This window comes from Pelobates fuscus, chromosome 12, assembly GCF_036172605.1.
Source record: "Pelobates fuscus isolate aPelFus1 chromosome 12, aPelFus1.pri, whole genome shotgun sequence".
In the NCBI taxonomy this organism is placed as follows: Eukaryota; Metazoa; Chordata; class Amphibia; order Anura; family Pelobatidae; genus Pelobates; species Pelobates fuscus.
In genome coordinates this window covers 50,694,105-50,709,234 of record NC_086328.1, presented here as the reverse complement: position 1 = coordinate 50,709,234, position 15,130 = coordinate 50,694,105, and the positions used below count along the sequence as shown (strand labels likewise).

Genomic DNA, 15,130 nt, shown 5'->3' with positions numbered 1-15,130 from the left:
TTTGAAGAACAAGCTGGACACCTAAAAAAACTATTTAAAAGAATTAGAACTAAGATCATATAGATACTTGAATAAATCTGACTGAAATCAACTAATACAAGATGACATTTTTAAAACCTATCCAACCAGACGAGCCCAATATTGTTTTTAGAGGAGCTGTGGTGGAATCTCGGTAAAAATAAATTTAGTAGGCCGAGATTACCACGTGGCATGTGTACGTGCATATGCTGACGTATCGATCAGTTGGTTGTACGAGGCAAGATACGATCAGTAGTGTACGGAGCATGTGCAAGAATACAGGATGTAGTATTCCCCTCCTCCATTGTGCTGGACAGGCCATGCGGTCAAGCAGGAAGTTAATTCTTATTTGTATTGATTGGTCAAGAGAATGTGCGGCTGGAGCTTAATATGGGAGGAGTTATGTGCCTATATAAGGAGCCTGCACTATTGTCCGGGGCTCAGAACTTGCTGTATTTTGGTGACACTAGTCCCTCTGAGTCCCGATCGGTGATCCAATAAAGAATCTCTTCCTTCCTGAAAGAAACCTGTGTCCATCTCTCTGTGCTTGGCTTCCGTCAGTTTCTCCGGTATCATTTGGTGCATTGGCCGGGAAGCTCATCGTTCCACGGTAGCTGAGAGGCAGAGGCGTGAGACGGTCTATCTTTGCCCACGTTCTCTACGGCTGCACCCCTGAACTTCTGCGTGGACCTCCCTTCGTCTCGGCGCCACTGGTCTGTTGTCCAGGAGATCATCGGCCTCTACGTAGTAAGTGCTGGGGTGTCCCCGTCGATGAGTGTGAACTCAGGTTCAGGAACAAGGAGGTAAGACAACTGCTGTTTTAGACGGCAGACCCACTAGGGGTATACCGATTGTGCGGTAGGCCCATAAGGGGTTTGAATTGTGTATGGAATCTGCCCCCTCTGTCGGAGGGAAGGAGCGAAGGCGCACCGCTCAATCGAACGCTCTTTAGCAAGACCGTTTGATTTGGTTTGGAGTCAGGCGGGGTTCTGGTGTAAATAGCCCTAGCCGGACACCGGTGTCTTGTCTAGACTAGCGTTCTATGGTGTATATTACGTTCGCTAGGTCGGAGGGACCGGGAGACTAAGCGGCGTCTGTGTAAATTTGGTTCGCTAGCTCTCAACCTATCTTGGCTAAGTGGGAAGGCGTGTAAATTTGGAACCCACTAGATTTTTGATAGTAATCGACTTAGAGGCGTCTGTGTAAATTCGGTCCTCTAGCTCGCTATATGTGGTGCTTGGGCAGTGTGGCTAACCAAAACGGATGTAGATAGTTTTAGGTAGTCCATTCAAGGTACTGGCCAATAGTTTAGTTGGGATTGTAAATGTGTTAAAGATAGCGCGAGCTCAGCCGTCTAGCGAGAGTGTTAATAGTGTGTTGCTGTATCATAGTGCACGGTACCATAACCCTGTATATTTACTGACACTGTATATAAGTACTAATCATTGTCGTCTATTGCATGTTTAACACCATAACCACTAATAATTGTATTGTGACCTTAAATTGTGCTTTGACCTATGCTAACCGTACTGTAACCGCTATTTGTAAAAGACGATGTTACTGGGGTGTGTTATAGACGGGTAATTCATATATAGAGAATTATAGCGTGGGTGACTGTATAGTTTCGCCAAAGGGCATAATATTGATTATCTAGTGACTGGTGTAACAGCTGTGTGTGTACGGGAATTCCCTGATTGTTTATTGTGTACGTTTCACTTGGTAACCGTACCACGTGGTGCTGTTGCCAGAGGAAACGGGTGTGACTGTTGAATAGTACGCGTGCATAGTATTCGTTGTCAATGACGTTCCATTGATAAGTATGGGCGCGTCGGAGTCAACGATTCCGGATCCCTTAGGTTGTATGGTAAAGAATTTTAAAAAGGGATTCAAAACATGTGATTTTGGGGTTAAAATGTCTCCTGTACGTTTGGTCACTTTGTGCATTAGGGAGTGGCCTACTTTGGTTGCGGCATGGCCGCCACGTGGTAGTTTGGATCCAACCCTGGTACAGCGTGTACACGTGGCTGTGTCAGGTAGGCCTGAACTTTACGGACAGTTTCCATATATTGATTGTTGGAGACAGGCCGTAAACGACTCGCCAAAATGGATTCAGATATGCCACGAGGAGCAATGTCGCCTCATGGTGGCCAGGACTTGTTTGTCCACTAGGACTGTGGTTAGGCCCATTTTGGACACGCCCCCTGAGTCCGAGATTCCTTTGCCGCCCCCTTACTTCCCTTTAAGAGGAAATGACGCGAATGCAGGAAGTTCTATACCCCTCCCCTCATTGCCCTCATCCACTTCCGCTTCCTCCTCTAGTACAGAATCTACCCCCCCTCGTATTAAACCTCCCCTTCCGGAACCAGAACCAACCCCCGTTAGATCTAAATATCCTGATTTGGCGCCACTTCAAACTTCCGGTCAAGCTTCTTCTAGCTCGGCTGGGAGTATTCTATTTACCAGCTTTTCCCAAAATCAAGCTCCCACATCCTCATGCTCTATTCCCCCCCGACTGGAACCCATAACTGACGCCCCTCCACGTAGCCCTATACTAACCCGACAACTGACCGGTACCCAACAACTTAGACATTATCAGATGCCTCTTCGTCTGAATCCCGGGTCAGCCTATCTCGATGCCGCAGGTCAAATGGCACATGCTGACCCAGTCTTCGTATATGTCCCGTTCACGACTACCGATCTCTTGAATTGGAAGACCCACAATTCTTCGTACACTGAGAAACCACAAGCTATGACCGATCTGTTCACCTCGATAGTTCAGACACATAATCCGACATGGGCTGATTGCCAGCAGTTATTAATGACTTTGTTTAATAATGAGGAAAGGACAAGGATTAACCAAGCGGCCATTAAAGCGCTAGAGGATAGAGCCCGTGCTTTAAATCTGTCAGGGTACCTGTGGTCTCTACCTCCGAAAGAGGTAGAGACTTAGCTGTTCCTCCATCCAGACGGTCTGATGGCTCCCTTCCCCGCGGTCTATCCGGTCATGCTAGGCCGGCCGCGAGGGAGTGACTGCCTTTTACAGCATCTAGGCAGGAAGTTATCATCAGGACACTCCCCCGGATCGACCTGTCAGTCAATTGCTGCAGGACCAATCAAGACGCCTCGGAGGCGTGGTTACTGCTCTGAACAGGGTATTTAACAGAGCTTCTTTCATTAGCTCATTGCCCTGTCGTGGTTCTAGCTTGTTCTAGTCACTCAGTGCTTGTGTATTCTATTATCCCTTTTGGTTTTGACCCGGCTTGTTTACCTTACTCTGCTTATCTCTGTTACCCTTGATTCGGCTTGTCTCTCGCTTACCTGTCTTCTGTTACCCTCGACCTCGGCTTGTCTTTGACCATTCTATACTGTACTACTTACGTTAGTCCGGCCATTCTAAGGTCCGGTATACGTATCTGGCTACTGTTTGTACTCTGCGTGTTGGATCCCTGTCCCGATCCTGACAAAATCAAGCCAATCCGGCAGCATGGGCCGCAACACATTACCCTAATACCGATCCTGATTGGAATGTTAATGGCGCAGATATGGTCCAACTTAAAGCCTATAGAGACGCTATAATTGCTGGCATGAAAGCCGGAGGGAAGAAAGCTATTAACATGTCGAAGACAGTTGAGGTGATTCAGAAAAGTGATGAAGCGCCCAGTGTCTTTTATGACCGATTATTGGAGGCATACCGCTTGTATACCCCCTTTAATCCGGAAGACGCAGATAATTTCCGAATGGTAAACTCCGCCTTTGTCAGCCAAGCTTACGGAGATATTAAGCGCAAGCTACAAAAGTTAGAAGGGTTTGCAGGAATGTCTATCACCCAACTAATGGAGGTAGCGAATAAGGTGTATATGAACAGGGAAACAGAAAGTAAAAAAGAGGAAGAGCGCAAGATGCGTAGAAAGGCAGATATGCTAGCGGTAGCGATCGCAGGCGTAGATAGACGGGGCCCAGATAGAGGCGATAGTAAGTGGAATGAGGAACCTCTGAGTAGAAATCAGTGCGCATACTGTAGGGAAGAAGGGCATTGGAGAAGTGAGTGTCCGCGAAGAGAACAGTATGAGAGAGACAGACCTAGGACAGGTTACGGAAACTTTAGAGGCAGAGCGAGAGGTAGAGGAGGCCCCGGAGGGAGCAATGGTAATAGAGGGAGTAATGGGAACAGAGGAAGTGTAAGGGAAGATAGGTATTATCCAGCAGCGCAAAGGTCCCGCGATAGAGAAGGTAGGGACTTTGTAGGATTGGCTGACACGGTCATGGAGGACTATTGATACCGACCGGGCTCCATCCCCCTTGGTCGAGCGGAGCCTATGGTCGATGTATCGATAGGGGGGAAAAAGGAGTGCGTTCATGATCGACACTGGTGCTGAACATTCAGTGGTGACTAACCTAGTTGCTCCTCCATCTGGAAGAACTATTACTGTAATAGGAGCAACTGGAAGAAGTGCTGCAAAACCGGTTCTTAAAAGTCGACTCTGTACATTGGGAGGCCATGTAGTAAAACATCAATTCCTTTATATGCCTGAATGTCCAGTCCAATTGCTGGGACGTGATATGCTATCTAAGTTACAAGCGCAGATTACGTTCCTACCAAATGGAACAACATCCTTAAAGTTTAATGGACCTTCAGGTATTATGACATTATCCGTACCAAAGGAAGAAGAGTGGCGACTTTATACAGCGTTGACTAGCCAAAACCCTAGGAGTGATGAATCCCTATTCAACATACCAGGAGTTTGGGCAGAGAACAACCCACCAGGACTGGCCCGCAATATTCCACCTATTAAAATCGAACTAAAACTTGGGGTTTATCCAGTGAGCCTAAGACAATATCACATCCCGCAGAAGGCTAAGAAGAACATCCAATCTTATCTGGATAAGTTCATACGGTATGGTATCCTAAAATTCTGTACTTCCCCCTGGAACACCCCATTGCTGCCTGTTCAAAAGCCCGGTACAGATGAGTATCGACCTGTGCAGGACTTGAGAGCAGTCAATGATGCGGTTGTTAGTATACATCCAGTTGTGCCCAATCCATATAACCTGCTTGCTTTAATTCCGGGCGGGGCAACCTATTTTACAGTCTTAGACCTCAAAGATGCCTTCTCTTGCCTCCGAATTGCCGCAGAAAGCCAATGTATCTTTGCTTTCCAATGGGAAAACGCTGTGACGGGCTCAAAACGCCAAATGACCTGGACAAGACTGCCCCAATGGTTTAAAAATTCACCTACCCTATTTGGTTCAGCTCTAAGTCAAGATCTACTGGATTTCGAGTCCATCCCAGGAGAGTGTGTATTGTTACAATATGTAGATGACTTGTTGATAGCAGCAGTTACAAAGGAAATATGTCAGCAAGCAACGCACGATCTACTACACATTCTCTGGAAGGCAGGATACAAGGTGTCTAGAAAGAAGGCTCAGTTGTGTTTGCCAACTGTCAAATATCTGGGATTCCATATCTCTGAAGGTCAAAGAATTATGGGGCCAGAGAGAAAAGAAGCTGTGTGCCAAATACCAATACCCAAGAATAGAAGACAAATGCGAGAATTCTTGGGGGCAGCAGGCTTCTGTAGGATATGGATTCCCGGCTACGCGATACTGGCAAAACCTCTGTATGCAGCTATCAAAGGTACAGAGCACGACCCCTTCTTATGGACTCAAGAACAGCAAACGGCATTTGAAGATGTGAAGAAGGCTTTGATGAGTGCCCCAGCATTAGGTCTACCTGATCACACACGACCATTCTACCTGTATGTACATGAGCAAAGAAGAATGGCTGTGGGAGTATTGACACAGTACTTGGGATCATGGCAAAGACCTGTTGCCTACATGTCTAAGCAACTGGATGCAGTGGCCAGCGGACTTCCACCTTGTCTAAGAGCCGTAGCTGCAGCCGCCCTGCTAGTAGCTGAAGCCGATAAACTCACTCTGGGTCAAGAACTTTATGTACGAGTCCCACATGCAGTACAGACGTTGTTGGATTACAAAGGAAATCATTGGTTTAGTAACAGCCGTATGACCAAGTATCAAGCAATGTTGTGTGAAAACCCAAGAGTGCATTTAGAGACTGTAAATACCTTAAATCCAGCGACCTTTTTGCCACAACCTACTGAAAGTCAACATGACTGTTTGGAAGTAATGGATGAAGTATTTTCAAGTAGACCAGATCTTCGTGATTTTCCCATCCAGAACCCCGATGTTCAATATTACACCGACGGCAGTAGTTATGTGAAAGAAGGGATCCGCTATGCAGGATATGCAGTAACAACAATAGACAAGGTGATAGAAGCTCGGCCACTGGCGAAAGGAACATCAGCACAAAAGGCAGAATTGATAGCACTGACACGAGCGTTACAATTGGCTGAAGGTTTAAGAGTGAACATCTACACAGACTCCAAGTATGCGTTTTTAACCACTCATGCCCACGGAGCTTTGTATAAAGAAAGAGGACTATTGAATTCAGAAGGCAAAGAAATCAAGTACGCAGCTGAAATCCTACAACTATTGGAAGCAGTGTGGGAGCCGAAAGAAGTCGGTATTATACATTGGCGAGCGCATCTGAGAGGAGATGGTGATTTAACCAAAGGAAATCGGATGGCAGACAGTACAGCGAAGCGTGCCGCTGAATCGGGAAGACAGGAGTATGTGGGGCATATAGCTGCTCTTATACCAACTCCACTGTCTCAATGGACTCCAGTTGATACAGCTCAAGAAGAGGAGTGGTTAAAGACTGCACCTGGAAAGTACTTGGAGAACAAATGGTATCAGTTAGAAGATGGGAGAATAGTTATTCCAGCATCACTAGCGGTAGAAATCGTCCAAAACTATCACAACGGGACACATTCTGGGAGAGACAGCACAGAAGAATCTCTCAGAAAACATTTCTACATACCAAGATTGTCCAACTTGACTCAGGCCATTGTAAGAAGATGTATAACGTGTGCTAAGAATAATGCAAGGCAAGGACCAGTAAAGCCACCAGGAGTCCAGTTTATGGGGGGACTCCCCATGTCCGATTTACAAATTGACTATACAGTGATGCCTAAATCTGGTGGACATCGCTACCTGCTGGTAGTTGTGTGCACCTATTCAGGCTGGGTAGAAGCATGTCCTACTCGTACGGAGAAAGCAGGAGAAGTTGTGAGATTCCTGTTACGAGAAATAATACCCCGATATGGTCCAGCTTTTGTGCACCAATGCCTACAACAACTGACTCATATGCTTGGTATAAAGTGGAGGCTTCATACGGCATATAGACCCCAGAGTTCTGGTAAGGTAGAGAGAATGAATAGAACTATTAAGAATCAGTTGGCTAAAATGTGTCAGGAAACCCAACTTAAGTGGAACGTTCTCTTGCCCATAGCGTTATTGCGAATCCGCAGTACACCTACCAGAAAGATGGGCCTCTCTCCTTTTGAAATCATGTATGGGCGACCACCTCCCGTACTTGGTAACTTAAGGGGGGATTTGAGTCAGTTGGGAGAAGGAATTACCCGGCAGCAGGTTGTAGAGTTGGGTAAGACTATGGAGGAGGTACATAAATGGGTACAAGATAGATTACCTGTGAATATTTATCCCCCTGTTCATAGTTACCATCCAGGAGATCAAGTGTGGATTAAAGAGTGGAATAATGTACCGTTAGGGCCCAAGTGGAGAGGTCCTTATGTTGTTCTTTTGTCTACCCCTACAGCGATAAAAGTAGCCGAAGTGACTCCGTGGATACATCACTCCAGGGTTAAACCAGCAGAAGTCGATTCTTGGCAAGTTACAGCAGATCCAGAGAATCCCTGCAAGATCCGGTTCAGTCGGAGTGACGAGGAACCTTGTGGATTACAAATTTTATTGTTTCAGGGATTTGGTAAGTGAGTGAGAAGGCCATAATAAAGCCTGTCCGCTCACCGACGTGTAGTATATAAGACAGGAAAAGTCTCGAAGGGACCCCTGTGAAGACGAGCAGAACTCCATTCCCTGCAGCCCTTACATCCTGGAAGCTGAGGTGCCTTCGCACGGACGAAGACTGAGGATGACGACGAAAGATGTATTCTTAATAATGTTTTTATATGTGTATTTTTATATTCAGGAAGGTAGAGGTACCGACACTCCTAGCTGTGAGGTATGCATTAAGACTACAAGAACAGGTAACCATATTTCCCAAACCCTAATTTGGCATTCACAATACGAGTGTAAAGGAGATGTATCAAGATGTAGATACCTAAATATAGAATATAGTGTGTGCCATTTAGGAGTAGGAGAACCTAAGTGCTTCAGTCCGGAGTATCAGCCTCGTACAATTTGGTTGACTCTCAGGAATGGAGATCCTCAGGGGACCCTAATTAATAAGACGGTATTAGAATCCGTACATTCTTCGGGTGTTTTGCTATTTGATGCGTGTAAGGCGATATCAAGTGGTAGAAAGCCGTGGAATGTATGTGGGGATCTTAGATGGGAGAGGACGTATGGGTCTAACGATAAATATATTTGTCCCAGTAGTAAAAATAAATATGTGACTCCTAGATGCCCAAATAGAGATTATAACTTTTGCCCATATTGGTCTTGTGTGGGGTGGGCAACTTGGGGACAGACAGTAGACAAGGACATGATTGTGACTAAGTTGCCTACCAGTCCATATTGTAAGTCTATGGAATGCAATCCAGTCCATATACTTATAAATAACCCCGACAAGTTCTTAGATAAATATGGTAATTTATTTGGGTTTCAAATATATGGGACGGGTTTAGATCCTGGGACAGTATTGTTTATAGGGATAGAGACTGATACGGTATCCTCCCAGACTCATCAAGTATACCATTCCTTTTATGAAGAGATGAGCATAGATAATAAGATCCCCCATAATGCTAAAAACCTGTTCATTGATTTAGCCGAAAGTATTGCCGGTAGTCTTAATGTTACCAACTGCTATGTGTGTGGAGGTACTAACATGGGAGACCAATGGCCTTGGGAAGCAAAGGAGGTAATGTCCGGTTCTGAGGCAGTTGACCAATTTAATATTTACACAAGCCGATTATCATATGAGTATAAGAGGTAAATCTGAGTGTTGATTAAAGACCTCCATCATAGGTTATGTTTGCATAGCGAGGAAAGGAATGATGTATAATACTTCTGTAGGAGAATTAACTTGTCTAGGGCAAAAAGCTTATGATGATGATACAAAGAATACAACTTGGTGGTCGGCTTCAAATGTCTCAGAACCATCTAACCCGTTTGCTAGATACGCCAATTTAAAGGATGTGTGGTTTGACCTATCCATCACATCTAGTTGGAGAGCCCCAGCAAATTTGTACTGGATCTGTGGTAAGAAAGCCTATTCGGAGTTGCCACAGGACTGGGAAGGGGCAAGTGTGTTGGGTATGCTCAAACCATCCTTCTTGTTACCTATTGAAACAGGTGAGACTTTGGGTGTTAAAGTGTATGATGTGAATCATAGGAAGAAAAGGGGACCCATAGAGATAGGCGCCTGGGAAGATAATGAATGGCCTCCCCAGCGTATTATAGATTACTATGGGCCAGCCACGTGGGCAGAGGATAGTACCTTTGGTTATAGAACCCCAATTTATATGCTCAACCGTATTATAAGATTACAGGCAGTGGTTGAGATCATTACTAACGAGACATCACAAGCCCTCAATCTTCTAGCGAAGCACAATACCAGGATGAGGACAGCAGTATACCAAAATAGATTAGCCTTGGATTACCTTTTGGCAGTAGAGGGAGGTGTATGTGGGAAGTTTAACCTGAGCAATTGCTGTCTTCAAATAGATGACGAAGGGCAAGCAATAGCTGAGCTTACTAGCCATATGGTTAAACTAGCGCATGTGCCTACTCAGGTATGGAAAGGGTATAATCCAAGTAGTTGGTTTGGTAGCTGGTATGAGTGGTTTGGAGGGCTTAAGGCAGTGGTAGGTGGAGTCCTACTGATTTTAATGTTGTGTCTACTCCTGCCATGTCTTATACCCTTAGTAGTTAGGTCTGTGCAAAGCCTGATAGAAAATATAGCAGAAAGGAAGGCTGCTGCACAGATAATGGCTATATATAAATATAAGGCTCTAGATCAGGGAGAACCAATGCAGGAAGATGAGTGTTGAAGATTCACATCATAAGATAAGTCTGGTCTGGTTCAAGGTAATTTGCGGTGTATGCAAACCAAGGTTAAGTGATGCCTCAAGTAATTGTGAAATATCAAGGCATCAAAGGGGGGAATGTGGTGGAATCTCTGTAAAAATAAATGTAGTAGGCCGAGATTACCACGTGGCATGTGTACGTGCATATGCTGACGTATCGATCAGTTGGTTGCACGAGGCAAGATACGATCAGTAGTGTACGGAGCATGTGCAAGAATACAGGATGTAGTATTCCCCTCCTCCATTGTGCTGGACAAGCCATGCGGTCAAGCAGGAAGTTAATTCTTATTTGTATTGATTGGTCAAGAGAGTGTGCGGGTGGAGCTTAATATGGGAGGAGTTATGTGCCTATATAAGGAGCCTGCACTATTGTCCGGGGCTCAGAACTTGCTGTATTTTGGTGACACTAGTCCCTCTGAGTCCCGATCGGTGATCCAATAAAGAATCTCTTCCTTCCTGAAAGAAACCTGTGTCCATCTCTCTGTGCTTGGCTTCCGTCAGTTTCTCCGGTATCAGAGCCCCTAATTTAACAATATCCTTTTTATCTCCCCCTTTGTGTATACCTCTTATTTTATTTATTTTTATTGACATTTGTTTAATAGGGAGCACTGTGTTTTTTATTCTTTTACATAAACATCTACAAGTGTGCTTTTTCCGCTTCCAAGCTTGTACACTTAAACAATCCAGGCACACCATCTGACAAGGCCCTACTGCACCAGCCTATCCTTAGGCGGCGATTAAACCGCCCAGGCACTATCATTTGGAGCTGAACTGTAGCCCCACAAAAATGTGAGTGCATTTGTGTATTCTTTTTCACCAATTTTTAGAAGATACACTATTATGTGCTTTCCCATCGTCTTCTTTTACATATTTACTATCACCTGTATTTGAGGACAACCACAAGGCGCTGCTCCATTTCTACCACACTGAACTATATTTTTTTTTTTTTACCAGAAAGCATGAACTGATTTGGCATGTTTCACCTGCCTACCTACGTCCTCATTATCATTAAAAATCCTATCTGTTTTATTATATAGTGACTGTTACTCATTGAGGATATTGATTTAAAAAAAAAAAAAAGTTGTTTTTAAAGGTTCATCACACAGTTTTTGATATACCGTATTTATCGGCGTATAACACGCACCGGCGTATAACACGCACCTCATTTTTAGAAAGAAATCCCCCCCCCCCCCCATAGTACTCCCCCCCCCTCGTCCCATAGTATTCCCCCCTCGTCCCATAGTATTCCCCCCTCATCCCATAGTATTCCCCCCTCATCCCATAGTATTCCCCCCTCATCCCATAGTATTCCCCCCTCATCCCATAGTATTCCCCCCTCGTCCCATAGTGTCCCCCCCTCATCCCATAGTTTCCCCCCCTCATCCCATAGTTTCCCCCCCTCATCCCATAGTGTCCCCCCCTCATCCCATAGTGTCCCCCCCTCATCCCATAGTGTCCCCCCCTCATCCCATAGTGTCCCCCCCTCATCCCATAGTGTCCCCCCCTCATCCCATAGTTTCCCCCCCTCATCCCATAGTCCCCCCCTTCCATAGTATTCCCCCCCTCCCATAGTATTCTCTCCCCCCCCTCCCCTCCCATGGTATTCTCCCCCCCCCCCCTCCCCTCCCATGGTATTCTCCCCCCCCCCCTCCCATAGTGTACTTTCACCCCCCCTCCCCTCCCATAGATAATTTTTAAATACAGTATAAATCTGATATCTTTAAATAGCACACTCACAAATGTAGAGCCATAAAATAACCTGGCTCTGGTCTGGATGTCCGTAGGATCCTTAAAGGAACACTATAGTCACCTAAATTACTTTAGCTAAATTAAGTCGTTTTAGTGTATAGATCATTCCCCTGCAATTTCACTGCTCAATTCACTGTCATTTAGGAGTTAATTTACTTTGTTTCTGTTTATGCAGCCCTAGCCACACCTCCCCTGGCTATGATTGACAGAGCCTGCATGAAAAAAAAAACCTGGTTTCACTTTCAAACAGATGTAATTTACCTTAAATAATTGTATCTCAATCTCTAAATTGAACTTTAATCACATACAGGAGGCTCTTGCAGGGTCTAGAAAGCTATTAACATAGCAGGGAATAAGAAAATCTTAATTAAACAGAACTTGCAATAAAGAAAGCCCAAATAGGGCTCTCTTTACAGGACGTGTTTATGGAAGGCTGTGCAAGTCACATGCAGGGAGGTGTGACTAGTAGGGATCGACCGATATTGATTTTTTTAAAGCCGATACCGATATTCTGTGAACTTTTAGGCCGATAGCCGATATAATTTGCCGATATTCTGTACATTTACCATTTTGGAAAATAAAAACTATTTCTAAAGGTAAATGCACAAAATATACATGCCACGTGTAGTGGATGCAGTGTTTGTGTAGTGTGTGTGTGTGTGTGTGTGTGTGTGTTGTGGATGCAGTGTGAGTGTTGTGGATGCAGTGTGAGTGTTGTGGATGCAGTGTGTGTTTGTGTAGTGGATACAGAGTATTTGTCTAGTGTGTGTAGTGGATGCAGTGTGTATTTGTCTAGTGTGTATATAATGAAAGCAGAGTGTTTGTGTAGTGTGCGTAAAGTGAATGCAGTGTGTGCGTAAAGTGAATGCTGTATATACTAAATGCAAAGTGTGCGTGTTTGTGTAGTGTGTGTATATAAGGAATGCAGAGTGTGTGTATTTGTGTAGTGCGTGTGTGTATAGTGAATGTAGTGTGTGTATATAATGCAGAGTGTGTGTTTGTATAGTGTATGTATATAATGCAGAGTGTGTGTGTAGTGTGCATTATATAAACACACTACACAAACACACTGAATTATATAAACACACTACACAAACACACTGTGTATATAATGCAGTGTGTTTGTATAGTGTGTGTATATAATGCAGTGTGTATATAATGCAGTGTGTTTGTATAGTGTGTGTATATAATGCAGTGTGTTTGTATAGTGTGTGTGTGTGTGTGTGTGTGTATATTGCAGTGTGTTTGTATAGTGTGTGTGTATATAATGCAGTGTGTTTGTATATATAGTGTGTGTGTGTGTGTGTGTGTGTGTATATATAGTGTGTATATAATGCAGTGTGTTTGTATAGTGTGTGTGTGTATATAGTTTGTGTGTGTGTGTGTGTGTGTGTGTTTATAATGCAGTGTGTTTGTGTAGTGTGCATTATACACACACACACACACTATACAAACACACTGCATTATACACACACACTGAATTATATATACACACACACACTATACAAACACACACTGCATTATACACACACTATACAAACACACTGCATTATTATACACACACACTGAATTATATATACACACACTATACAAACACACTGCATTATTATACACACACACTATTGAATTATATACACAGTGTGTTTGTGTAGTGTATGTGTGAGGGGGCATTTTTTTTATTAAATATTTTTTTTTATTTTTATATTAAATGTTTTTTATATATATATTTAATTATTATTTGTTTTTTGTTGTCCCCCCCCCTCCCTGCTTGTTGCCTTGCCAGGGAGGGGGGATATGTTAATCCCTAGTGGTCCAGTGGCATTGGCTTAGCTGTGGGAGGGGGGGCAGCAAGCGTTTACTCACCTCCCAGCAGCTCCTCCAGCTCCCCAGTGTAAATCTTGCGAGACCAGCGGCCGTCAGAGCTGGCCGCGGGTCTCGCGAGATTTACACTGGGGAGCTGGAGGAGCTGCTGGGAGGTGAGTAAACGCTTGCTGCCCGCTCTCCCCAGGACCGCCGGGCTTGTAATGATAAAATGATAAAATTTTTGGTACCTCCTTACAAATCTTTACATAACAATGCTCTTCCTATCCTCCCTAATACACAAGTATGTCCCGGCTAGGTTTTCTACCCTACACTTACCTTTTGTGTCACTATATCCCTTATTTGAGCAAGGCCCTCAACCCTTTCTGTTCCTGTTAGTCCACCCATTGTAAAGCGCTGCGGAATTTGTTGTCGCTTTATTAAAAAATAATAGAGATGCATTGAATTAATGCATCCCTATTGGAAATGTTTTTAGCATCTCGATGCAGGGAATGGAGACACTGAATGCCAGACCTGCACACAGTGCATCACTGTACTAGGAAGCACCTCTAGATAGGTTACTTGGCAGCAATGTTAATGCTGCCTTTTTTCTGATAAGGCAGTGTTTACATTGAATAATCTGCACGGACAGGCTATACCAGAAACACTACATTAACGTGTAATGGTCCTGGTGACTATAGTGTTCCTATAAGACAAGATTCTCTTAGCAGAGTAAGTATTTACTCTGCCTACTGTATACCAATGTTGTAGGAGGACGCATTATTTTTATTGTAGTAATCAGAAGCAATGTATGAATCTCATTGTAAAGCGCTACGGATAATAAGAATCAAATTCTTTCTAGAATTTCTGAGGTAAAACTTTTATAAGACAATTTTGCTCGACTACACATTTCTATATCTTTTTCTGCTTTGGCCTTCTCTGCTATTCTTATCTAGATTTACCGATGGGTAAAATGTCAAGATAAGTAAATTAGTCCCTTTCTGAACTAGGCTGAAGAAGGGGAGAAACAAAAACAAAGCAACAAATGTGCTGCTTGTTTTTTTTTTTTTTTTTTTTTTTTTTTACCTGGAACATTACATTATTTTATTCTGTTATTGTATTATAAAGGTAAAATATTTGTGTGTTTTAGTTAGAAAAAAAATACATAAACAAATAACTATATATAACTTTGAAAATCAACTATAACTAGTGTGCTGTATTTTAAATTACTTGATTTCATGAAAAACAGAGGTGAAAAATTGTGCTTAACTTTTTCTTTAATCTTCAGAAAAGCAGCATAGAAAAACAGTAGTTAAAGGGACACTATAGTCACCAGAACAACTACAGCTTATTGTATTTGTAATGGTGAGTAGAATTGTTCCCTTGAGGCTTTTTTTCAGAGAAAAGCTACTAGAAGT

The 15,130-nt window shown here is 43.7% G+C and overlaps 1 protein-coding gene across 1 annotated transcript in view; it reads left to right on the top strand.

Annotated features, from left to right (window-relative positions):
* The window catches only part of LOC134579555 (uncharacterized), a 62,320-nt gene that overhangs the window by 30,733 nt on the left and 16,457 nt on the right, over positions 1 to 15,130 (top strand). The window lies entirely within an intron of this gene.